The sequence below is a fragment of the Neoarius graeffei genome, chromosome 13 (assembly GCF_027579695.1).
Source record: "Neoarius graeffei isolate fNeoGra1 chromosome 13, fNeoGra1.pri, whole genome shotgun sequence".
Lineage (NCBI taxonomy): Eukaryota > Metazoa > Chordata > Actinopteri > Siluriformes > Ariidae > Neoarius > Neoarius graeffei.
Window position 1 is genome coordinate 54401948 of NC_083581.1, and position 26668 is coordinate 54428615.

At 40.8% G+C, this 26668-nt stretch overlaps 1 protein-coding gene and 1 long non-coding RNA gene across 4 annotated transcripts in view; one reads left to right on the top strand and one right to left on the bottom strand.

Annotated features, from left to right (window-relative positions):
- Window positions 1-1353, bottom strand: part of sdcbp2 (syndecan binding protein (syntenin) 2) — a 40656-nt gene extending 39303 nt beyond the window's left edge. The window contains exon 1 of one of the 2 annotated variants that reach the window (XM_060938043.1): window positions 1148-1353. The gene's annotated coding sequence lies outside the window, so the exon portion shown is untranslated. The remainder of the gene's footprint in view (window positions 1-1147) is intronic. The other variant, XM_060938042.1, reaches the window with a different exon arrangement.
- On the top strand, window positions 1171-26668 carry LOC132896892 (uncharacterized). 2 transcript variants are annotated; one of them, XR_009656199.1, is made up of 4 exons: window positions 1171-1624; window positions 1691-1839; window positions 25605-25670; window positions 26499-26668. It is a non-coding gene; the product is annotated as an uncharacterized LOC132896892 (long non-coding RNA). The 2 variants fall into 2 exon arrangements; XR_009656198.1 differs by having other exon boundaries at window positions 1171-1517.

Genomic DNA, 26668 nt, shown 5'->3' on the forward strand with positions numbered 1-26668 from the left:
AGTATACCAAATATCTTAGATACACATTTTTAGTCCATATTCTAAATATATCATCAAGCACAGTTTGAGTTTTAGCTGTTTGTTGAATCATTGTTCAACTACTTTTAAACAATACAAATGTATTATGAATCACATTAATGCTTCTCAATCCCTTGCAAAGGTTCTTAACATGATCTCTGGCTCACAAGGAATCAATAAATGGAGTCCAATATCGTGATTCAAACCTTACACGAAAACATTTTTAAGCGTTTTTTGGCAAAAAATGAACCTCATGGTGCCACCATTAGACTTTTGAATATGGTCAAAAAATTTTACAGGACGTCTTTATTGGTGAAAAGGAACACCCGAACAAAAATGCATCAGATTTTATGAAAGTGAAGGCAACTCATGCACCCTACAGCTCAGGTCGATCACGTGACTTTTTATTCCGCATTTCCGTTTCATTATTCAGCCCGTGCCACAACCCTTTCCTGATTTTCAGCTGACAAACCACAGCATGTACAGCCAACTTTTTTTTTTTTAAATCCCCCTAGTAGTTTCGAGTTAGAAACGCCTAAACACACACCATATCAAAACAGTGATATGTTAACTCGCTGTTACTTATGCGGCTAGTTTTGGATTATCTAGACAGCTGCATTTTCTCTCTTATGGTAATAGCTAGCTAACTAATTAAGTGTTCCACAACCAAAACCCGTTGCATCCTGTTCTGTACAAATTGAGCAAGTCTGTACATTTACAAATCTGTAAATGATAATTTAACCAACTTTTCACAGGGGTGTCGAGACTTAATGTCACTGTTACTCTGTAGGGTTGAATACACAGTCAAGCTCTGATGTTCCTGTAATGTTAGCTGGCTATTTTGGTTGGGTTTACTAACAGAAATACAATAAAGTTGCATCTTACTATATGACTTCGGTCGATAGATAAAAAGATAAAAAGAAAAAACTATTAAGATTAACACAGCAACGTGTCAACGGGGGGGGGGAGGGAAACCGTTTTATGTGTGTGTGTTGTATCTAGCCGGTTAGCTAGCTAATTATGCTCGGGTATAGTTTCTGCTCCACTAGATTAGCTAACTAGCTGTTAACACTAGCTAGCGTTAGCTTATCTAACCCAACATCAAATCAAATACATCAAAATATCTTACGTTTATGGTCCCGAAGAGGTGATTCCAGGTACAAAAAAAGTGTGGATAAGAGACGAGGTAAACGAAGACAAAGCCCGATTCAGTTCTCTGCCTGTGTTCGGAGGAGGAATGGAAAATCTACCGTTAACTTCCTGCTCGGCTCTGTGACGTGTTTGTTGACGGAACCGTCGGTGCCTAAAATAAGTGCATTAGTCACTGCTGCAATTACATTAACTTTTAAACTTTATTGATCAGAATGATTCATCATATATGAAAGTAAGGAGGCGCCGACTATGCTGTTTGTTATTTCAACTGGATGAACCAGACACATTTTAATCTAGAGCAACAGAGGAAGAGCTGAAACTAAGGTTTTAGGCGTTGACTACATTAGGTGCGTCATATATTCGAGTGGACACACACACACACACACTATTTTGTTAAGTTGCTGTTTTGTTTTTGGGGTTTTTTTTAGCAAAGGAAAGGAAGTCAGTGAAGAAGGTAAATTAAAGAAAGAAAACACAACTTTATTCATCACACATTTGTGAAATTCCTCTCTGCATTTAGCCCATCTGAAGCAGTGAACACACACACCCACCCAGAGCAGTGGGCAGCCATGCTAACAGCGCCCGGGCAGCAGTTGGGGGTTCGATGCTTCGCTCAAGGGCATCTCAGCCCAAGGCCGTCCCATATTAACCTAACCACACGTCAAGAAGGTAAGTTAATTTATTAGGGCCCGAGCACGGTTCGGTGCGAGACCCTATTGTTTTTCGAAGGATTATTATTATTATTATTATGCCATGTTTGGCCTTATTTGAGGCGTTTCCCATGCACGAAAACTCATGAAATTTGATACACACATCAGTCAGTCAGTACGTTTACATGCACGTCCAAATCGAGCAAAGGGGACCAGCAGGGGTGCCAGAGAAATCCAATCCTACATGCACAAGTGAAATCGGGCTATTGTGCAAGGTGCATTGTGCACCCGAGCCACACGTGGCGCTACACGCCCCATCGTGTTGGTACACTTCCGGTTGTCGTCATGAAGAAGAGCTATAGTGTTGCCAGATACTGCTGACGTTTTCCAGCCCAAAACATGTTCAAATCCGCTAAAATGCACTTAAAACCCCCAATCTGGCAACACTAGGTTCCGTGCTCAAGCTGTTCGGCTTGCTCTAACAGACTATGGCTACAAACTGTCCGGCGCAGACCACTGTTTTGTAAGACAACTTATTTTGCACAATAATATTTTTCTAAAGTCCATTTTTTGCTTACAAAAAAATATTTTTTTTGCTTACAATTTAACTTGTGTCTTAATAAACACACAAAAAGTTCAATTGTTTTGTTTTTAATGACATTCTTCAGATGTTGGACATTTATATATATATATATATATATATATATATATATATATATAAATGTGTGTGTGTATATATATATATATATATATATATATATATATGTATATACACACACAAATACAATGACTTGTTTATGTACACAATTCACAGCTATGCAACAGCTGTACAGATGTATTTGGTGATACAGTAAGTGAGCTAAATTTTAACAGTGCAAACAATGCCACAAAAAGAAAAGATTCATGCCGTTGTCATGATTCGTTGTCATGCCGACCGAGGCTGTTGTGTTTCCCGCTTGTGGTCTCGTCACTCGTCACTTCCGGAAGTAGCTCGACAGCTAGCTCGATAGGGTTTACATGCACAAAGTAGCTCGGCAGAAATCGCATAAACTAGGTCGTGTAGCTCGATTCCGAGAAATCAAGTTCGGTTCAATTTCAGCCGAATTAAGGTGTATACATGGCATTTTGAACTTCGATTTCAGTCGAGCAACGGCAGAAATTCGATTCTCTCTATGTGCATGTAAACGTAGTGAGTGTCCTCGCTACTCAGCCACAGACTTTTGGCCCCGGGCATGGCCCAGGGCCTTCATAGCGCCCCTTTTTCCATTTCCCATTGAAATGAATGGGTAGAACTTTGGAATGATGATGTCATAAGGCAATTTGGAGTGAAATTACACATGGTTCATCAAATTCATGTCAAACTTGGCAAACATGATGCCAAGATATTGCTGAAGTTGAATTGATAAGGGATTTTTATGTTGTAATATGTTGAAATAGGGCGGCACGGTGGTGTAGTGGTTAGCGCTGTCGCCTCACAGCAAGAAGGTCCTGGGTTCGAGCCCCGGGGCCGGCGAGGGCCTTTCTGTGTGGAGTTTGCATGTTCTCCCCGTGTCCGCGTGGGTTTCCTCCGGGTGCTCCGGTTTCCCCCACAGTCCAAAGACATGCAGGTTAGGTTAACTGGTGACTCTAAATTGACCGTAGGTGTGAATGTGAGTGTGAATGGTTGTCTGTGTCTATGTGTCAGCCCTGTGATGACCTGGCGACTTGTCCAGGGTGTACCCCGCCTTTCGCCCGTAGTCAGCTGGGATAGGCTCCAGCTTGCCTGCGACCCTGTAGAAGGATAAAGCGGCTAGAGATAATGAGATGAATGAGATGAGATGTTGAAATATTATAACATATAATATCCCAAGATATTGCTGAATGTTGAACTTGATATCTTGTAATATGATTCTGATTCTGATACTCTTTAGCCGTTATGGGCCTGTCTGGTATAGCGCCACCAACTGGCCAAGGAAAGAATAGGGTTGTGTGTTTTGACACATGATGAATTTTAACATGCTCCTCCTAGACCAGGGGTGGGCAATTATTTTTTCCATGGGGCCACATGAGAAACAGAATTTTTTGGCGGGCCGGACCAAAAGCCTGAACTAAATTCTGCATAATATTAATTGTATTTCTTTATATAAAGCAGTAAATAACATTGTTTTTACAAGCTGCTAAGACTGGTAAGAGTATGGAAAAAACAAGGTTGCCTTACAAAAAATGTCATTTATTCAATCAAATTCCCCAAAACAATGGTTAACAAAATGTGAACGTTTGTACCATTTTTTTTTTTTTTTTTCTAGTCACATTCACCCCAAAACACAATAAAGACATCACAATATTGTCTTTCTACTCCAAATATCAAGCAAGATATATCAAATTATAATAATGATGCCGTGTCGATTCGGTGTAGGTATCAGATTGGCTCGGGCTCCGGCGCCTGCTGGTGACGTCACACTATGTGATTGGCTGGACCGTTTGAAGGATGACGTACAAGTTTGTGGTTGGTCTGGACAAATTACGGAAGTAGTTATCGCGGAATTAGGTTTCGTGGGATTTCATGTTCATGTCGCGCGCATTGCGTTTTTGTTGAACACAACTTCAAAATAAAAGCAATGCACATTCAGTCCATGCATGAGGTAAAATTAGAAAATACGTTTATTTTGTAATTTCTAATTAACCTTACGCGGGCCGGTCAGAATGAACCAAAGGGCCGGATGCGGGCCGTAAAATGCCCAGGTCTGTCCTAGACGGTTCATGAGATTCATGTGAAATTTGTTATACGTGATGCCAAGATGTCGCTGATATTAAATTGCGAAGGGATTTTTGATATCTTGTAATATGTTGAAATGGCCTTATGATTTTAATATCTTGCCACATCAACAGGAAACGTGTCAGAAAGCCACAGTGCATTGACTGTATGGTAGGGTGACCAGACATCCCGGTTTGGGGTTGTGTGTCCCGAGTCCCGACAAAAGTCTGTCGGGACACGGATATGTCCCGGTTTTCGCCACTCGCGACGTTTGCGACTGAGCAGCGTGGGAATCGTTAGCGGAGAAATGTCTGCATTTACTATTTTGATGAATTGACAGGAATCGCAAACTTTCCTGGTTACTGCCCCCTGGCCCTGTGTGGCATGGGTGTTTATTTAGCCACATTAATTCCAGACAACAGAACGTGTTGCCATGCAACAATAAAATAAACATTAACTGGCGCGAATGTTCTTTGTCTAGCACAGGGGTGGCCAACCAGTCGGAGCCCAAGAGCCACAATTCTTACTGTGTTACGGCAAAGAGCCACATCAGCACATGAACATGGGCACACAAATATTACCCTTCCTTCTGCGCGCGCGGACACACACACACACACACACACACAGCCAGATTGATGTCACACTCCAACTTAACCAATGCCCCACACCAACATGATAATGATACATTTACTGCAGTACCAAGACCACAGGCCAGTCATTTTCAACAGTGGTGACTGGTGAAGAAAATTGTAGGTGGGGCACAAAGGCAGACATTGTTTACATGTGGGGATTCCCCCCATTGGGGGGGTTCCGGGGGGCCTCCCCCGAAAAATTTTGGATTTCTTAGATGCAATTTCCTGTATTCTAGTGCATTTTGGAGTTACCTGTTTAACATCGAAAATGCAAAAGCCATTTTGATTCAGCTTGAATTCTCAATTGCATGACCTGCACAAGACCTGCATTCAAATAAATAAGTATTCAAATAAATACAGTCAGTCGGAAAATGGAAATTACAAAGTGCTAATTTAATTTCCTCAAACAGTACAAGCTCCATAGGCACTGGGAACAGTGATCAGTGCAAGTGCAAATATAGATAAAATATAATACAATGCTCAAATTTTTGAAAGAAGAACACACGCACACACACAAATTGATAACTGGAAAACAAATGAACAAATACATAATGTATATACACTACATGCCAAAATTTTGGACACACCTTCTCATTCAATGTTTTCTGTGTTCTCATGACTATTTACACTTACAGTATACTCTACTGTCACTCAAGGCATCAAAACTGAATGAGGGGAAACTCACACACACAGTTAAATCCACAAGAACTCACCCATTACTCAGGCTTTCAGGCCCAGCGCATATACCAAGCCTTGTGCTTACGAAGTTCAGCTCACTACATGCTAAAATCGACCAGGAGTTTCCAAAAGGGAGTGAAGAGACGCTGAAGATTTGAACCCTTGAAATGCAACAATGACAACTGACATAGAAGGCAGAATGGTATATAATACAGTCATCATCGTTTCTTTAACATCTATGCCACGGGTTCGGTCTTTCAGTGGCACGATATCCAGGAGTTCCTCTTTGATTTCACACTCCTTTGACACAGAACGTGCAAATATTGCCAACTGAGGCTTGTCTTCTATGTCACAACTCTCATCCAACGCCACACTGAAATACTCGCATGCTTGAAGATCAGAGTGCAACTTAGATTCAACAGATGTGTTAATGTCTGATATTCTGTGCTCTACCGTGTGGCGGGACAGTTGGGGGTCCGATGCCATGCGTTTTAGTTGGTCGTTTTCAGGACACAAGATTTCAACAGCGTCAGTTATGCATTTTTTAACGAACTCCCCTTCATTGTATGGCTTTTTAGCCCGAGCAATGTTCCAAGCCAGTTTATACGATGCATGTGTTACTGTCTCTGATTGTTTTGTAAATTTTTTGAAGAGCTGTACCTGCTTTTGTGATTAACTTTTTAACGTGATTAACTTGTGTTTACGAAGTTCACTCCCTTTCGGAAAGTCCTGGTCGATTTTAGCATGTAGTGAGCTGAAGTGACGCTGAAGATTTGAAGCCTTGAAATGCGACAATGACGACTGACATAGAAGACAGAATGGCTTGCCATAATGTTCAACGAAAAAATATAAATCCTCCCACTCTGTTAAAAACGTCCTGTTTTCATCTTCATATTTTCTTTTTGAAGTGCATTTTTTCCCTGCCATTTTCATCTCATCTCATTATCTCTAGCCGCTTTATCCTTCTACAGGGTCGCAGGCAAGCTGGAGCCTATCCCAGCTGACTACGGGCGAAAGGCGGGGTACACCCTGGACAAGTCGCCAGGTCATCACAGGGCTGACACATAGACACAGACAACCATTCACACTCACATTCACACCTACGGTCAATTTAGAGTCACCAGTTAACCTAACTTGCATGTCTTTGGACTGTGGGGGAAACCGGAGCACCCGGAGGAAACCCACGCGGACACGGGGAGAACATGCAAACTCCACACAGAAAGGCCCTCGCCGGCCCCGGGGCTCGAACCCAGGACCTTCTTGCTGTGAGGCGACAGCGCTAACCACTACACCACCGTGCCGCCTCCCTGCCATTTTGAGATCTGAAATTTAGCATATCATCTCACGCACCTGCGCATTTGTCATGATGTGAAAATACCGTAATGAAACCAAGCGAAGCACCTTTAATAAAATAACCGTAATTAACTGCAGTGAAGCAAAAACGCACATAAAACCACAAACGAACACCAACTTGGACGTGAAGGTGAGAGCCGCATGACACCAGGCAAAGAGCCGCATGCGGCTCGCGAGCCGCGGGTTGGCCACCTATGGTCTAGCAGCTAGCAGCAGTAATGCCGCAGCAATTATGCCGAAAAAAAAAATTTACCTTTTCCAAAGATTTACAGGGCACCTACCCCTTCCTCCAAGAGGTGCAGAACAATGTGCACGAAGCCTACTGCACACACTGTAAGTGTTCCTTCTCCGTAGCCCACGGTGGTAACGCCGATATACAGGATCACATTAAAACGGCTAAACAGTCGCCTTAGCTTTGTTCCTGTGCTTTGCCCTTGTACTGAGTTGGGTAGCCTATGTTGCAAATGATGTGCGCTCCTGTGGGGGCTTTCCTCGGGCTGTCGCCCCTCTCCTCCTTTATTGCTGTTTTGAGTGTATATTCTCAAATCACTTGTCTCTTTTTTGTTTCTGTTTAACATACCATTCTGACAGTTTGGCCATATTGCTGTGTTGAACAGCTTGTTGCACCTTCCATTAAAGTGTTCACTTTTGTACACATCTTGCTTTATTCATTCAGTTGTGGGGAATGGTTAGTAAGGTTGATTCTGACCTAGGCTATGTTGAGGTCACGTATCTACTTTTTAAGTTCATGCTATAGTGCATACAATTTTAGAGATCTAGCCTACATGTGCATATGCATTCTTCTTGGTGTTCTCACAAACAGGTGAAATAAATCAGTTTAAATTTGGCCTATGGACATAGCCTGGTCTATTCTCAGCCATTACAAAATCTGTTGTCTGACCATAATTTAACTGATCTGTATACCATAATGCTACTAGATAACAAAATGCCTGTTTGTTTTATATCATGTGAGATGTTGATAAATGTGAGCTTCAACAAAATAAGAGCACCTCTCTGAGTGTCACGTTTACGTAAAAAAAAGGTGTGCGTGCACGAGCATGGTCGCGCGCAAAAGTGTCCCGGTTTCAGACTAGGGAAATCTGGTCACCCTACTGTATGGTCGGACACGATATTATGATTATTATGAGAACCTGACACCCAATGGGCCTGCCTGTTATAGCGCCACCACCTGGCCAAGCAGGAAATGTGCCAGAAATTGGCAATGCCTTAACTGATTGATCTGACACTTTACAAAATATTGTGTATTATGATTGTGATGATAATCACATGTATAATTCAGATGCCTAGCACAATGCCACCATCTGGCCAAGCAGGAAATGTGCCAGAAATTGGCAATACCTTAACTGATTGATCTGACACTTTACAAAATATTGGATATCATGAGTCTGATGATATAACCTATACAATTCTGTGCACACTCATACACACAGTCATATGCATATTTATGCATACACACATACACTCACAAGTATGCACTCACATGCACACGCAACATCTATGAGCACACACTCTCTTTCACACACACATACACACACACTTTTTCTCTCTCTCTGACAAACAGACACACACACGCAAGCACACACAATAATAGCGGAGCTCCAGCGGAGCACCATACCTAAGAAAAAATGGTAAACCCATCGAATCGATTTTTTGTGGTTTGTCCGCGTACGTGTACCGCGGCCGCCAGTCATACACACCGCCTAGTGGCCAGTGTTAGTAATTACCAGTCATACACACCGCCTAGTGGCCAGTGTTAGTAATTACCAGTCATACACATCGCCTAGTGGCCAGTGTTAGTAATTACCAGTCATACACACCGCCTAGTGGCCAGTGCTAGTAATTACCAGTCATACACACCGCCTAGTGGCCAGTGTTAGCCAGTAAAGAAATAAAACAAAAGAGACTGGCTAGGATATAAGAAAATTCTACAACCCAGAAACAGATGGGAGCTCCACTTTTAGGCAGTGCCTAAATCTATATATTAGTGACCTGCCATCATTGTGCATTTTGTTGCAGACATATGAAAACTCTGCATGTATATACACACACACACACACACACACACACACACACACACACACACTGCAGGCACAGGAAAGCTAAGATGATTTAAGATTACAGCGTGAGATAGAGATAAGGAGGAGACACATGCATAGTTTTGTACATATATAAATGTACATTTTCACACCACAGAAACACACACACACTTACAGTCTTTTGTCTGTCTATCTCTCATCCGGCAAGCAGTCATGGCATTTGCAACGTGCACATCACCTTTGAACATTTGATGAATATATGACATGTGATTGTTTTGTTGGGTGGCGGGATGTCCTGGGTTGCGGAACCACACGTGCGAGGGCCCATCAAGGCCGCTAGCGGCTTTTATTATTATTATTATTATTATTATTATTATTATTATTGGCGGCACGGTGGTGTAGTGGTTAGCGCTGTCGCCTCACAGCAAGAAGGTCCTGGGTTCGAGCCCCGGGGCCGGCGAGGGCCTTTCTGTGTGGAGTTTGCATGTTCTCCCCGTGTCCGCGTGGGTTTCCTCCGGGTGCTCCGGTTTCCCCCACAGTCCAAAGACATGCAGGTTAGGTTAACTGGTGACTCTAAATTGACCGTAGGTGTGAATGTGAGTGTGAATGGTTGTCTGTGTCTATGTGTCAGCCCTGTGATGACCTGGCGACTTGTCCAGGGTGTACCCCGCCTTTCGCCCGTAGTCAGCTGGGATAGGCTCCAGCTTGCCTGCGACCCTGTAGAAGGATAAAGCGGCTAGAGATAATGAGATGAGATTATTATTATTATTATTATTATTATGGCAGCACGGTGGTGTAGTGGTTAGCACTGTCGCCTCACAGCAAGAAGGTTCTGGGTTCGAGCCCACCGGCTGGTGAGGGCCTTTCTGTGTGGAGTTTGCATGTTCTCCCCGTGTCTGCATGGGTTTCTTCCGGGTGCTCCGGTTTCCCCCACAATCCAAAGACATGCAGTTAAGCTAACATGGGGCAGCCTTGGGCTGAAGTGCCCTTGAGTGAGGTATTTAGCCCCTGACTGCTCCCTGGGCGCTGTAGTATGGCTGCCCACTGCTCTCTGTGTGTGTGTGTGTGTGTTCACTGCTTCAGATGGGTCAAATGCAGAGGAGGAATCTTGCTGTGCTTGAAGTGTGCATGTGACAAAGGTTTCTTCTTCTTCTTCTTCTTATTATTATTATTATTATTATTTAATACAAATAAATATTTCAGTCACTTTACACCTACTGGGTCTCCAGTCTAATTCTGAGTTAGCATTACTGTGAAGGGTTTAGCTTGTTCTCCATGTGTCCGCCTTAGAATAAAACTATTTTCTCAATAGTAACAACAACAACAACAACAAATACAATTGAATGCCACTTGATGTTGAATTTCAGACTAGTCTAGTACGCTAGCATAGTATAGGTTAAATTCATCAATCCCAGTCTATCTGAGAAACACACTGGCAGCACACAGGGAGAGTTTCACTGTTAACCTTTTAACTGTCACTCACTGAAATAGGTGATGAAAAAATTACTTAACTGTAAATATCTATTACTAGAGCACCAAATAACAATGTCTGACAATTTTTAATATCATATTCTTATGCTTTTAGGTCTCTTCTATGTGGAACAACATCATGGTTTTCCATTACCTACCAAATTCCTGCTTTATGGCCTAATATTTGAGGAATAATTTGTGGCGCTGCCTCTGTCCTCAGAGTGGGGAAAGTTCAGGAACTGCTGCTCCACACAGTTGTGTTGAAAAATAATACTCTTTATGCAAATTAATTGGGGGGGTTGGAGCTCCATACCAACCAGGGTGCTGGGCTGATTTTTTCCTCATAGGTCTTTTCACTGTCAAATTCGGTTCTACAGCAAGGTTGAGAAATCAGATAAAGGGTTAAAGGTAAATAGTCATCTAATAAAATGTATAGTTGAGTGATGATGGCACAAACTGTTACAGAGAAATCATAAAATTAAGAATTCACTTAGAATAGAATCCCTTTATTGTCACTGCACAAATGTACAACGAAATTTAGTTCATCATAGGAGAGCAATGCATGCTGCCACTCTTGGGCACTTCAGCCCAAGGCTATCCCATGTTAACCTAACTGCATGTCTTTGGACTGTGGGAGAAACCGGAGCACCCGAAGGAAACCCACGCAGACACGGGGAGAACATGCAAACTCCACACAAAAAGGCCCCCGTTGGCCGCTGGGCTCAAACCAAAAACCTTCTTGCTATGAGGCGACAGTGCTAACCACTTACACCATCATGTCACTTAGCAAGTGACATTCCCCAAAATGCCAGTGTACTGTGAGAAATGGGTTAACATTTCACTTATGGGTATACAGTGGGGCAAAAAAGTATTTAGTCAGTCACCAATTGTGCAAGTTCTCCCACTTAAAAAGATGAGAGAGGCCTGTAATTTTCATCATAGGTATACCTCAACTATGAGAGACAAAATGAGAAAAAATCCAGAAAATCACACTGTCTGATTTTTAAAGAATTTATTTGCAAATTATGGTGGAAAATAAGTATTTGGTCAATAACAAAAGTTCATCTCAATACTTTGTTATATAGCCTTTGTTGGCAATGACAGAGGTCAAACGTTTTCTGTAAGTCTTCACAAGGTTTTCACACACTGTTGCTGGTATTTTGGCCCATTCCTCCATGCAGATCTCCTCTAGAGCAGTGATGTTTTGGGGCTGTCGCTGGGCAACATGGACTTTCAACTCCCTCCAAAGATTTTCTATGGGGTTGAGATCTGGAGACTGGCTAGGCCACTCCAGGACCTTGAAATGCTTCTTACGAAGCCCCTCCTTCGTTGCCCGGGCGGTGTGTTTGGGATCATTGTCATGCTGAAAGACCCAGCCATGTTTCATCTTCAATGCCCTTGCTGATGGAAGGAGGTTTTCACTCAAAATCTCATGATACATGGCCCCCTTCATTCTTTCCTTTACACGGATCAGTCGTCCTGGTCCCTTTGCAGAAAAACAGCTCCAAAGCATGATGTTTCCACCCCCATGCTTCACAGTAGGTATGGTGTTCTTTGGATGCAACTCAGCATTCTTTCTCCTCCAAACACAAGTTGAGTTTTTACCAAAAAGTTCTATTTTGGTTTCATCTGACCATATGACATTCTCCCAATCCTCTTCTGGATCATCCAAATGCTCTCTAGCAAACTTCAGACGGGCCTAGACATGTACTGGCTTAAGCAGAGGGACATGTCTGGCACTGCAGGATTTGAGTCCCTGGCGGCGTAGTGTGTTACTGATGGTAGCCTTTGTTACTTTGGTCCCAGCTCTCTGCAAGTCATTCACTAGGTCCCCCCGTGTGGTTCTGGGATTTTTGCTCACTGTTCTTGTGATCATTTTGACCCCACAGGGTGAGATCTTGCATGGAGCCCCAGATCGAGGGAGATTATCAGTGGTCTTGTATGTCTTCCATTTTCTAATAATTGCTCCCACAGTTGATTTCTTCACACCAAGCTGCTTACCTATTGCAGGCTCAGTCTTCCCAGCCTGGTGCAGGTCTACAATTTTGTTTCTGGTGTCCTTTGACAGCTCTTTGGTCTTGGCCATAGTGGAGTTTGGAGTGTGACTGTTTGAGGTTGTGGACAGGTGTCTTTTATACTGATAACGAGTTCAAACAGGTGCCATTAATACAGGTAACGAGTGGAGGACAGAGGAGCCTCTTAAAGAAGAAGTTACAGGTCTGTGAGAGCCAGAAATCTTGCTTGTTTGTAGGTGACCAAATACTTATTTTACCGAGGAATTTACCAATTAATTCATTAAAAATCCTACAATGTGATTTCCTGGATTCTTTACCCCCATTCTGTCTCTCATAGTTGAAGTGTACCTATGATGAAATTTACAGGCGCCTCTCATCTTTTTAAGTAGGAGAACTTGCACAATTGGTGGCTGACTAAATACTTTTTTGCCCCACTGTAAGTACATTATCACTCTGAGATTCCATTAATGACATAGTCATTACAGTAATGCGTGCTCAGCTGTTATTTTTAGTTGTATTATTCCCTCATTAGTTCACTTACAAGTAAGAAGGTAAAAGGTCTAGGGTTGATTTCAGGTGTGGCATTTTCAGTTGGAATGTTTTGCCATAAATTCTCAATATGAAGTCCAAAGAGCTGTCACTGCCAGTGAAGCAAGCCATCATTAGGCTGAAAAATCAAAACAAACCTATCAAAGAGATAACAAAAACATTAGGTGTGACCAAATCAAATATTTGCTGCATTCTTGAAAAGAAAGGATGCACTGGTCAGCTGAAGGATGCCAAAAGGCCCAAAAGACCATGGAAAACAACTGTGGTGAATGACAGAAAAATTCTTTCCCTGGTGAAGAAAACTCCTTTCACAACGGTTGGCCAGATTAAGAACACCTTCCAGGAGGAGGGCGTATCTGTGTCAAAGTCAACAATCAATAGAAGCCTTAACCAGAGTAAATACAGAGTGTAAACCATTGGTAAGCCAGATTAATAAATCATATTTAACCAATTGCTTCCAAACCCACTGGGCAGTGCTTAACATGGACAGTGACCTGCAGCATACTTTGAAAGCAACCCAAGACTTTTTTTAAGGCAAATACAGTTAGGTCCATAAATATTTGGACAGAGACAACATTTTTCTAATTTTGGTTCTGTACATTACCACAATGAATTTTGAACAAAACAATTCAGATGCAGTTGAAGTTCAGACTTTCAGCTTTAATTCAGTGGGTTGAACAAAATGATTGCATAAAAATGTGAGGAACTAAAGCATTTTTTAAACACAATCCCTTCATTTCAGGGGCTCAAAAGTAATTGGACAAATTAAATAATTGTAAATAAAATGTTCATTTCTAATACTTGGTTGAAAACCCTTTGTTGGCAATGACTGCCTGAAGTCTTGAACTCATGGACATCACCAGACGCTGTTTCCTCCTTTTTAATGCTCTGCCAGGCCTTTACTGCAGCAGTTTTCAGTTGCTGTTTGTTTGTGGGCCTTTCTGTCTGAAGTTTAGTCTTTAACAAGTGAAATGCATGCTCAATTGGGTTGAGATCAGGTGACTGACTTGGCCATTCAAGAATATTCCACTTCTTTGCTTTAATAAACTCCTGGGTTGCTTTGGCTTTATGTTCTGGGTCATTGTCCATCTGTATTATGAAACGCCGACCAATCAGTTTGGCTGCGTCGCCAACCACTTGCGATTGATCAATTACGCCTTACGCACGGCTAAACAGGCAGAGAGGTGTTCCCTTCTGTACACACTCCCCTATGGTAGGTGGCGCATCTAATGATGCTGCACTCGCCGGAAGTTGGATAATTGCCTACCGTCAATTTAGAGGAAGAGGAGAGAGAAGAAGGTATCCGAGTTGAAGACGGGTGTCTCAGACAGGTTTGTACATATGCACGCCAATGTGTGGTGTTACTGGCGTAATTATGAACTTATATAAAGTTTCTTAATCGTTTTAGCCTATACGTGTTGTGAGAATATTTAATGCCATATCGAGAGCTGTGTACTAGGCATGCTAAATCATTATAGGCCTCCTGCCGTGCCGCAGCCTCTTATCTTCCCCAACAAGCAGCACGGGAGAGCACCTCCTTAGCACACGTTTATTAAGGCACATTTTTAGTTTGTTTACTGTATGTTATCATACTTTATGACTTTATTTGAAGCCATACTGGAAATGTTGTAAAATAAAGCAAGTAAGAGATAATATTACAAATGCAAGAAGAGCCATTAGCCACCATACCTATTGTTTATTTACAGGGTATTTATTTTTAATTATTTATGATGTATGTAATTGCTCAGTTAAAGTAAATAAAGCATGGTCACCTGTAATATCAAAGAACTTGAACTTGTGAATAATTAAAAAAAAAGACAGAGAACAATATACTGAGGAGACAGGGTTTCAAAGAGGGCAAGACAGGTAGAGAATATTTGTCAGTTAACAGGCCCTGACGAATGCTCTATTACTAATAAGAAACATAGATAATAAATAAATTAATAAGAAATATATTACTGTGATGACCTGGCGACTTGTCCAGGGTGTACCCCGCCTTTCGCCCGTAGTCAGCTGGGATAGGCTCCAGCTTGCCTGCGACCCTGTAGAAGGATAAAGCGGCTAGAGATAATGAGATGAGATGAGAAATATATTAATATAGCTTATTTAAGTATGACCAAAATTTTTAAGCCCAACTTTGTGTGCACAGTCCCACCTATGGCCAAGGTTCAGCTTTTTGTGTTTCAATACAGTTCAAACTTAATCATTTTAATGTTTCTTGTAGCACATGCACATTTTGCTTACTGTTTAAGCATTTTATTTGTTCTTTTGCTGTTGATATTTTTCCCCATGCCAATCTTCTGCTGAACCCAGTGGTGGGGAAAGCCCTTAAATGCATAATGAATGAGTGAGGGACAATCTTATTTTTTGCAACAGTTATTAAAAACTTAACATTTAGTTTCAATTCAGAAGGTGTTTAGGCTTAGCTGATGAAATATTTTCAAACATGAACTTGCCTTTAAATCTGAAACACAGGTCTATAGGGCTACAGGAACATTGGCAGTCATCTGTAGTTTTCTAGTGTGGGGGCTTTTAAGCCAAAACTTGGTGCTTTTGTTGGCCACAAGCTGAAGGCCTGGCAAGTCAGGGTGTGTAAGAATGTAGGTATGGCACAGCAGGTCACTCCAAAAATCCACCAGAATGCAGGAACATCTACTAAATCCAAAATCTCAAACACCCCCCACCCCCATTGTCCATCTCCAGCTGGGCAACCCACAAACAAAACACCAGAATGCAGGGGGACAAGTGAATATCAAACTGAATACAAAATTCCCACTTACTGCATGGTGTGCGGAAAAATTCTGACGTCGACACCCCACCCCCACCCCCCACCCCCCCAAAAAATCTCACTCCAAGGAATTTCGAATAGTTGGCAGCCCTTATGGACCTAACTGTAAGTGGAAAGCTCTGCAATGGCCCAGCCATTCACCCAACCTGAATCCAACTGGGCATGTGTTTTACTTCATGAAGGCAAAACTATGGCAAAACAAAGAGCAAGCATAAACTAAACAGTGGCAGTAAAGGCCTGCAAGAAGAAACCCAGCATTTCATGTTTGTGGTTTCTAGACTTCAGGGAGTCATTGACTGCAAATAATTTAATTTCTGATTGTTAGTTTGTCTAATTACTTTTGGTCCCTTAAAGGAACAGTCCACCGTACTTCCATAATGAAATATGCTCTTATCTGAATTGAGACGAGCTGCTCCGTACCTGTCCGAGCTTTGCGCGACCTCCCAGTCAGTCAGACGCGCTGTCACTCCTGTTAGCAATGTAGCTAGGCTCAGTATGGCCAATGGTATTTTTGGGGGCTGTAGTTAGATGCGACCAAACTCTTCCGCGTTTTTCCTGTTTACATAGGTTTATATGACCAGTGATATGAAACAAGTTCAGTTACACAAATTGAAACATAGCGATTTTCTATGCTATGGAAAGCCCGCACTATAATGACAGGCGTACTAACACCTTCTGCACGCTTCGGCAGCGCATTGATATCTGAGCTCCGTATCAATGCGCTGCCGAAGCACGCAGAAGGTGTTAGTACGCCTGTCATTATAGTGCGGACTTTCCATAGCATAGAAAATCGCTACGTTTCAATTTGTGTAACTGAACTTGTTTCATGTCACTGGTCATATAAACCCATGTAAACAGGAAAAACGCGGAAGAGTTTGGTCGCATCTAACTACAGCCCCAAAAAATACCATTGGCCATGCTGAGCCTAGCTACATTGCTAACAGGAGTGACAGCGCGTCTGACTGCGTCTGACTGACTGGGAGGTCGCGCAAAGCTCGGACAGGTACGGAGCAGCTCGTCTCAATTCAGATAAGAGCACATTTCATTATGGAAGTACGGTGGACTGTTCCTTAGTTTTAGGACTGCAAAGTGATGACATGAGATGATTTTTGTAGTGACTATCTCTGCTAGCTTTATTTTTTTCCATCCAACACATCTTCCTAGGTTAATTTCATTTTTTCTATTGGTAAACATTAGCATACATTTTCCCTAAACTGACAACCAGTATATTGTTAGGTGTTAGATGTAGGTAGAAGTTAGCTAACTATATTTGTTTGGATATGGGACACGAGTAATACTACTGAATACTACTGAAGATCGCTTCTTCTTACTCATAAAGCCATTATTATATTGTGTGTGTTTTAATATTTTGTTGTATTGCCTGTAATACTTGAATACTATTGAATACTAAATACCTCTTACCAATAAAATTAAACTTTCTAGACCTGCCTAAACATGTACAATGCAGTGTGTCGTGAGGTTACAGCCTAGTATTATTCGGTAAAGATGTCTGTCACATTTATATACACAATAGAGTTTTTATTATCATAATGCATTTTACTTATATCTTCAGAGCTGTAAACACTTGGGATTAGTCCCAAACCACATACTACTGTACTAAATAATTTGTCAGTACACCAGTGGTGTTATTAGTAGACATCTGGCAGGCTTTCTCAGACCACCACACGTATTTTATACAAAAGTTGGACTTCAGCTGCCCCTAACTTTAAAACTAAACCTTTAATAACTTGATTAACAGGCCTGCTTTATGTAAAAATGGTCCAACATTTTCAGCAGTTGAAATCTATGCATCCAATTCACTCTTTATTTCCCTAATTGGAAAGTCATTGATATAGATAATTGGTCTATCTGTATCCTGAATATGAAAAAATATTCTCAGTTAAGTTGTGAAAAATGTAGATGTGGGACTGGGACTGAAGTCAAGTGGGGCAACATAATATGACAGCATCTGTCAGGTTTCAGGGTTTTTTTTTCCCTTCAAGTTAAAAGTTCCTTAAGTTATAAGTATTTTGTCGAGAAGACTACTGTGCTGAAAAGCACGAAGGAGGTAAAGGAGTCCAAAATAAACAGTGCTGCTCTCTCTAACACCTCCCTCTCATGCCCTCATTTCTCCTTAAGCCTGCCAGGACATCACAAACTGATATATTAACAGAGTAATCAGATATGACAACAGCAGTATATTTGATATTAAATATTTCAAACAGCTGAATTGAAAGGGTTGGCTCACCCTTCCCAGAATCCAGTTCTTTTTTTGTTTACATATGAGTCACTGCATTTTGAAAGCATGTGACTTCTACTCGGCTGATTCTCTGTACAGTCATATGTGGAAGCAAATGGAAAAGCACAAGGAAATGGCCAGATTCGCTCAAGCCATTGACTATATACTGAATGAATGGTGTGGCTCTATTACCTCCCATTCTACAGAAATGAAGCCGAAATCCCTCTGCCATGTTGTCAAATTTGCAACCAGAGTCTGCACAGTAGAAATGGTCTCCTTCTGGAGTCTGCATGATACAGCCGAAGGGCAATGCCACTCCTTTGCTGGGTAGGTCCTTTCTCCGGTGCAGTGATGAATGATCACAATGGTCTCAAATTCTCTTTATTTTATCTAGAGAGCTTAACTCTTTACCCCTTAAAGCAGTTGCTACAGCCACCCTTGTATATGTATATACTGTTCACCCTTAGAACATCTCATCTCATTATCTCTAGCTGCTTTATCCTGTTCTACAGGGTCACAGGCAAGCTGGAGCCTATCCCAGCTTACTACGGGCGAAAGGCGGGGTACACCCTGGACAAGTCGCCAGGTCATCACAGGGCTGACACATAGACACAGACAACCATTCACACTCACATTCACACCTACGGTCAATTTAGAGTCACCAGTTAACCTAACCTGCATGTCTTTGGACTGTGGGGGAAACCGGAGCACCCGGAGGAAACCCACGCGGACACGGGGAGAACATGCAAACTCCGCACAGAAAGGCCCTCGCCGGCCCCGGGGCTCGAACCCAGGACCTTCTTGCTGTGAGGCGACAGCGCTAACCACTACACCATCGTGCCGCCCCCTTAGAACATATTTACAAGAAAAAAAGTCGTCAAATGTCGTCACTATGGTGCATACACACCGGCGTCATATGTCGTCATTATGGGATATACACTGGGTCATCATATGTCGTCATTAAGGGGTAAAGAGTTAAATAGTTTCAGCTAGAGGTATTTTATGAATATGGATGCATCTAATAAGGACTTATCACTTGGCCATGAACTGGAAATTTGCTGACAGGTTAACCATGGTTTCAGGAAGAGCAGCTGGTTTAACAGCAGTCGGCAGTGCAGGATGAGTTAAAAACTCATATTTGGGACACTTATACTACTTAAGTCTTTCCTAATGTTATTGGTAGTGTATGCGTTCACTGACGAACAAATGGCTTTTGCGCAAATTTCAATAGCTAGATGGCTGGATGTCATTAATACTGAAATACAGGATACTATATGGCTAGGTACCGCGAGCTGGCCTAATGGTTAGTGCGTCTGCCTCTTGACCGGGAGTTCAATGACCCTAAGCACACAAGTTGTTCTACCAAAGAATGGTTAAAGAAGAATAAAGTTAATGTTTTGGAATGGCCAAGTCAAAGTCCTGACCTTAATCCATTCGAAATGTTGTGGAAGGACCTGAAGCGAGCAGTTCATATGAGGAAACCCACCAACATCCCAGAGTTGAAGCTGTTCTGTATGGAGGAACGGGCTAAAATTCCTCCAAGCCGGTGTGCAGGACTGATCAACAGTTACCGCAAACGTTTAGTTGTGGTTATTACTGCACAAGGGGGTCACACCAGATACCGAAAGCAAAGGTTCACATACTTTTGCCACTCCCAGATAGTAGAATATTTTTGTTTCATTTGTTTAACTGGGTTCTCGTTATCTACTTTTAGGACTTGTGTGAAAATCTGATGATGTTTTAGGTCATATTTATGCAGAAATATAGAAATTCTAAGGGGTTCACAAACTTTCAAGCACCACTGTATATACAGTCAATGGTTCAAGCTGCCAGGAAGGATAAGTGTCCCAAAAGTCTCCATACATAAGGGAAACTAATGATTTTTAGCAAATGTTGCCTTATTTACAAACATCCTCTACATGATTGCTATTTCTTTGTAAACACACATGGAGCCATCTCTCAAACTCATGATGAACTCATGTTAACACACCTGGTGTTATGCATATACTTGCACTTTGAATGCATTTCTTTAAATGATCTTTGTTCTGTACCGTTTCCTGGTACATCATGGCCTTTGTGTGCCCCCGCAGGTAAAAATCAAGTGTGATGAGATCTGGGAAGTTCGGAGGCCACTCCCACAGGTACCCAATCCAAGAACCCAGAAACTGTTGATCCAACTATGGCCTATGTATGGAGACTTTTTGTGAGACCATGTAGTAACTTAATCACTCTTTACAACCTTGGTGAGCAGAAAAACATCTCAGAATGCACAAAACATTGAACCTTGAGACTGATGGGCTACAACAGCAGAAGGACCACATTGGGTTCCACTTCTGTCAGCCAAGAACAGGAATCTGAATCTATCATGGGCTCAACTTCACCCAAACTGGACAGTTGAAGGGGGGAAAAAAATCGCCTACTCTTTTTCCAGTCTTCAACTGTACAGATTTGGTGAGTTTTACATATTGTTTTGCAGTTCTACAAATTGTATACACTATATTAATCACAGATTAATACAGTGGTATTAAGGTAGCTCGCCACAGATGAGGTATTTATAATTGCTGTATTGTGTCCAGTGCAGAAAATGCATAGATGTATAATGATGCATGGATAAAAAGATGGATTAGAGTGCAGAGTTGTACAGATGACAGCAGGGAAAAATGATGTCAAAGATGCAGGAGCAAGTGTATGAACACAGACACAAATTGGACTCACTTAGTTTGTTAAATTTTCATTTTATTTTAATTAAATTTTTTTTTAACTCTGTGACACTGTTTATTTTGGCTCATAATGTGATTGAATCTATGCACTTTGTAAAGCAAGTAGTTTTGTTGTTTAGCTCACTGGAACTTCTCATTTTACCTTGAATTTGCAGCGTTTATAAAGCAAGTATCTTGGCTAAACTTTGATATAACAGTCTAGCCTTCCAGTATTCCATAATCACTCAATCAAGGTTTTTTTTTCTTTCTCCCAGTCCCTAGATGATGTTTACTTGTAAGACATCTGATGATGGTTTCATGAAGGGTAAAAAATGTAATTCACTATCACCAACTGCATGTAAATGTCATAGAAACATCCAAGTGTGAATAGAGAAAGGGGAGGAGCCTGAGGAGAGTTTGTGGGATATTTACTGCTGTGCCACTGCTTTTGTCAGCAGTTACGCTTATTAAAAAAAAAAAAAAGATTGAACATTTTAGAGGGCTGTGATAAATGAGGCCTGTAATTGCACATGTTGGAGACACATGCTTTAGGTTGCATGTGGAAATTGAGGTGGCTGCAAAACACTGATTTTGTGTCCCTTAACCTTTTTTTCTGTTAATTTGGATTTTTTTTTTTTTTTTGCATCATTTTCTTGTTGAAAAATCCATCTATGGCAAAGTTTTAAAAGTTTTCAAAAAGTCTGAAAGGGGGACATGGCCAAGCATCAAGAAAAAATTCACTACATGAACAAACATGTGAAAACATACAATGGTGCTTAAAAGTTTGTGAACCCTTTAGAATTTTCTATATTTCTGCATAAATATGACCTAAAACATCGGATTTTCACACAAGTCCTAAAAATAGATAAAGAGAACCCAGTTAAACAAAGGAGACAAAAATATTATATTTGGTCATTTATTTATTGAGGAAAATGATCCAAAATTACATATCTGTGAGTGGGAAAAGTGTGTGAACCTCTAGGATTAGCAGTTCACATTTGAATGTGAAATTAGTCAGGTGTGAGTGGGCACCCTGTTTTATTTAAAGAACAGGGATCTATCAAAGTCTGATCTTCACAACACATGTTTGTGGAAGTGTATCATGGCACGAACAAAGGAGATTTCTGAGGACCTCAGAAAAAGCGCTGTTGATGCTCATCAGGCTGGAAAAGGTTACAAAGCCATCTCTAAAGAGTTTGGACTCCACCAATCCACAGTCAGACAGATTGTGTACAAATGGAAGAAATTCAAGGCCATAGTTACCCTCCCCAGGAGTGGTCAACCAACAAAGATCACTCCAAGAGCAAGGCGTGTAATAGTCGGCGAGGTCACAAAGGACCCCAGGGTAACTTCTAAGCAACTGAAGGCCTCTCTCCCATTGGTTAATGTTCATGAGTCCACCATCAGGAGAACACTGAACAACATTGGTGTGCTTGGCAGGGTTGCAAGGAGAAAGCCACTGCTCTCCAAAAAGAACATTGCTGCTTGTCTGCAGTTTGCTTAAGATCACATGGACAAGCCAGAAGGCTATTGGAAAAATGTTTTGTGGATGGATGAGACCAAAATAGAACTTTTTGGTTTAAATGAGAAGCGCTATGTTTAGAGAAAGGAAAACGCTGCATTCCATCATAAGAACCTTATCCCATCTGTGAAACATGGTGCTGGTAGTATCATGGTTTGGGCCTGTTTTGCTGCATCTGGGCCAGGACGGCTTGCCATCATTGATGGAACAATGAATTCTGAATTATACCAGTGAATTCTAAAGGAAAATGTCAGGACATCTGTCTATGAACTGAATCTCAAGAGAAGGTGGGTCATGCAGCAAGACAACGACCCTAAGCACACAAGTCGTTCTACCAAAGAATGGTTAAAGAAGAATAAAGTTAATGTTTTGGAATGGCCAAGTCAAAGTCCTGACCTTAATCCAATCGAAATGTTGTGGAAGGACCCGAAGTGAGCAGTTCATGTGAGGAAACTCACCAGCATCCCAGCATTGAAGCTGTTCTGTACGGAGGAATGGGCTAAAATTCCTCCAAGCCGGTGTGCAGGACTGATCAACAGTTACCGGAAACATTTAGTTGCGGTTATTGCTGCACAAGGGGGTCACACCAGATACTGAAAGCAAAGGTTCACATACTTTTACCACTCACAGATATGTAATTATGGATCATTTTTCTCAATAAATAAATGACCAACTATAATATTTTTGTCTCATTTGTTTAACTGGGTTCTCTTTATCTACTTTTAGGGCTTGTGTGAAAATCTGACAATGTTTTCGGTCATATTTATGCAGAAATGTAGAAAATTCTAAAGGGTTCACAAGCTTTCAAGCACCACTGTACCCCCCATATGGGGGGAGATTATGATCTGATATTTGGTTGTTGTTTTTTTTTCTGCACTGTTCATACTATTTTCACACTAGAATAGACCAGAACCTGGACCAGGATTGAATAAATCGTAAACTATGAAGACGCAATATAATATGAACTCTGTTATGATATACAATACCAGTCAAAAGTTTGGACACACCTACTTATTCATAGGTTTTTCTTTATTTTAACTTTTTTCTACATTGTAGAACAATACTGATGATGTCAAAACATGGATTTATGTGGTAAGCAAAAAAAAAAAGTGTTGTTAAATGTCTCATATTTTAGATTTTTCAAAGGAGCCACCTATTTGATGGCGCTTTGTACACTACTGGCATTATCTTAACCAGCTTCATGAGGTAGTCACCTGGAATGCTTTTTTAATTAACAGGTGTGCCTCGTCAAAAGTGAATTAGTGCAATTTCTTGCCTTATTGTGTTTCGTTTGTGTTGTGTTGGGGTAGTGTTGTTGGTATACAGTAAATAGCCCTATTCAACAACTGTAGTAATCCATATTATGTCAAGAACTGCTCAACTAAGTCAAGAGAAATAGCATTACTTTAAGACCTGAAGGTCAGTCAGTCTGGAAAATTGAAAGAACTTTGAATGTATCTTCAAGTGCAGTTGCAAAAACCATCAAATGCTATGATGAAACTGGCTCTCATCTGGAGAGTCCCAGGAAAAGAAAACCAAGACATACCTCTGCTGCAGAGGATAAGTTCATTAGAGTTACCAGTCTCAGAAATCTTCAATTAACAGCACCTCAGATTAAAGCCTACATGAATGCTTCACAGAGTTCAAGTAGCAGACACATCACAGCATCAACTCTTCGGAGGAGGCTGCATGAATCCAGACCTTCATGGTCGAATTGCTGCAAAGGAACCACTAATGAGGGAGACCAATGAGAAGAAGAGAATTGCTTGTGCCAAGAAACCCAAGGACTGGACATGAGACCAGTGGAAACTTGTACTTTGGTCTGATGAGTCCAAATTTGAGATTTTTGGTCCCAACTGATGTCTTTGTGAGACATGGATGGTATCTGCATGTGGTATCTCCACCGTGAAGCATGGAAGAGGAGGTGTGATGGTGTGGGCGTACTTTGTTGGTGACACTGTTGGCGATTTATTTTAAATTGAACACACTCTTAACCAGCATCACTGTTACAGCATTCTGCAGCGACATGCCATCCCATCTGGTTTGTGCTTAATGGGACCATCATTTGTTTTTCAACAGGACAGTGACCCAAAGCACACCTCCAGGCTCTGTAAGGGCTATTTAACCAAGAAGGAGAGTGAAGGAGTACAGTATCAGATGACCTGACCTCCACAATCACCCAACCTAAACCCATTTGAGTTGGTTTAAGATGATTTGGACTGCAGAGTGAAAGAAAAGAAGCCAACAAGTGCTCAACATATATGGGAAATCCTTCAAGACTGTTGGAAAACCGTTCCAGGTGACTACCTCATGAAGCTGGTTGAGAGAATGCCAAGGGTGTGCAGAGCGTCATCAAAGCAAAAGGTGGCTAATTTGAAGAATCTAAATTGTAAAACATTTTGCTTTGGTTACAATTTTTTTGCTTACTACATAATTCCATATATTATTTCATGCCTTCAGCATCATTCTACAATGTAGAAAATAATTTTTAAAAAAATAAAGAAAAAGCATTGAATCTGTCCAAACTTTTGACTGATGGTGTATATGCTGTTGCAATATTATTCAAACACTTATGGTTTCTGGGAAAATGAGGAACCAGGAGACGGGCTTGTGAAAACTTGGGGCGAGATTGTTATTTTAATTCGAACTTTTCAGCTATCTACAGATGTGCGTGCACACACACAGCACTATGCTTGTTCCCTCTTCCTGCTTTTTCTCCACAAGCACAGAAAACCATCACACATTAGTGGATTGTGGGTGATTAGACACATGTGAGACTCATCACGTGTTACCTGCCGGTTCTACCCGCCTCCTCTCCGCCTACAGCCGATGCTTGATCACACCCCTGCTGCCACAATTGCATATATTGTAGACTGTTGTAAGCAAGTATATGTGTCAGTATTGAATAAAAAAAAAAACTTGGTTTATAAGTCAGGTTTTCACAGTTTGAAATTTATTATAAATAGTGGACACTTCTAAATTTCTTTCCTTTTTAATTTTTTTTTTACAATTTAAATCGAATTTACATTCTTTTTTTCTCCTTTCTAGAAAGATTATCATCCCATGTCTCTAATTAAAAGGTGCATTTATTATCTATGTTGGGGAGTTCTGCAGGTAGGTGATTTATTAGAGCTAGACACCACACCACATTATAGTCTATTACCGTTATATAACTGATTTATCATTTCAAAATTCATAAATTATATGCATGTAATCATTTACTACAAGCATATCTATTTCAGTCTCTTTTACACACATTTAAGGCCACACACAGATAGCGTTCACAAAACTGCAAAGAGAGTGATGCCAGTCTAGGCTAGTCTAGTAGGTTTAACAAAGATTACATCTATTTTAACCAAAATCATGTGACACATACAGTATTTCCCTGGTGAAAAATAAATATGCCAAGTGTACTAAAATTTAGCATACTTTTGTGTACTTGAAGCCACACTAATCATCAATATACTTCAAGTGTGTTTATGATTGGTTAACTTGAGGCATGCTATTTTGGAACAACTAATTTTGTACTAAATATATTTTAATTGTAATTAAATTGTAGAAAAGTGCAACTTGAAGTGTATTTAGTGTACTTTTATGTGCTAAAGTGTAACAAAGTATATTTTGTATACTTTAAGTATATGACTTTATATGTACTAATATATGCTTAATTAGTACTTTGTATTATAAGTACCTTAAAAATTATTACACTTTAGAAATTACACACAACTTTCACTTAAAGTATATTTTAGTATAATATATTTCTATAAAGTGTAATATAGTATAATTATTTTAAATTGTGTTGTGTTAGCGTGAAAGCATGATGTTAGTATACTTTTTATATATTTACAAAAAGTACAATTTGTGTAAGTACATTTTCAGTATACTGTTGAAAATATGAATATACTTTAAATACAATAAAGTACTTTTTTTTTTTTTCACCAGGGTTGTCTTAAAGGCTGGGTTATACTGGATAATATACATTGAAAATATTGGAAAATGCTGGAATTTCACTTTAGAAAAGCTTCACAGACCCTCCTCAAAATACCAGTAAAAGTAACTTGAGTAAGTAATGTGGTGACCAATAAAGTAACTTGATGACTTCAACGCAACAA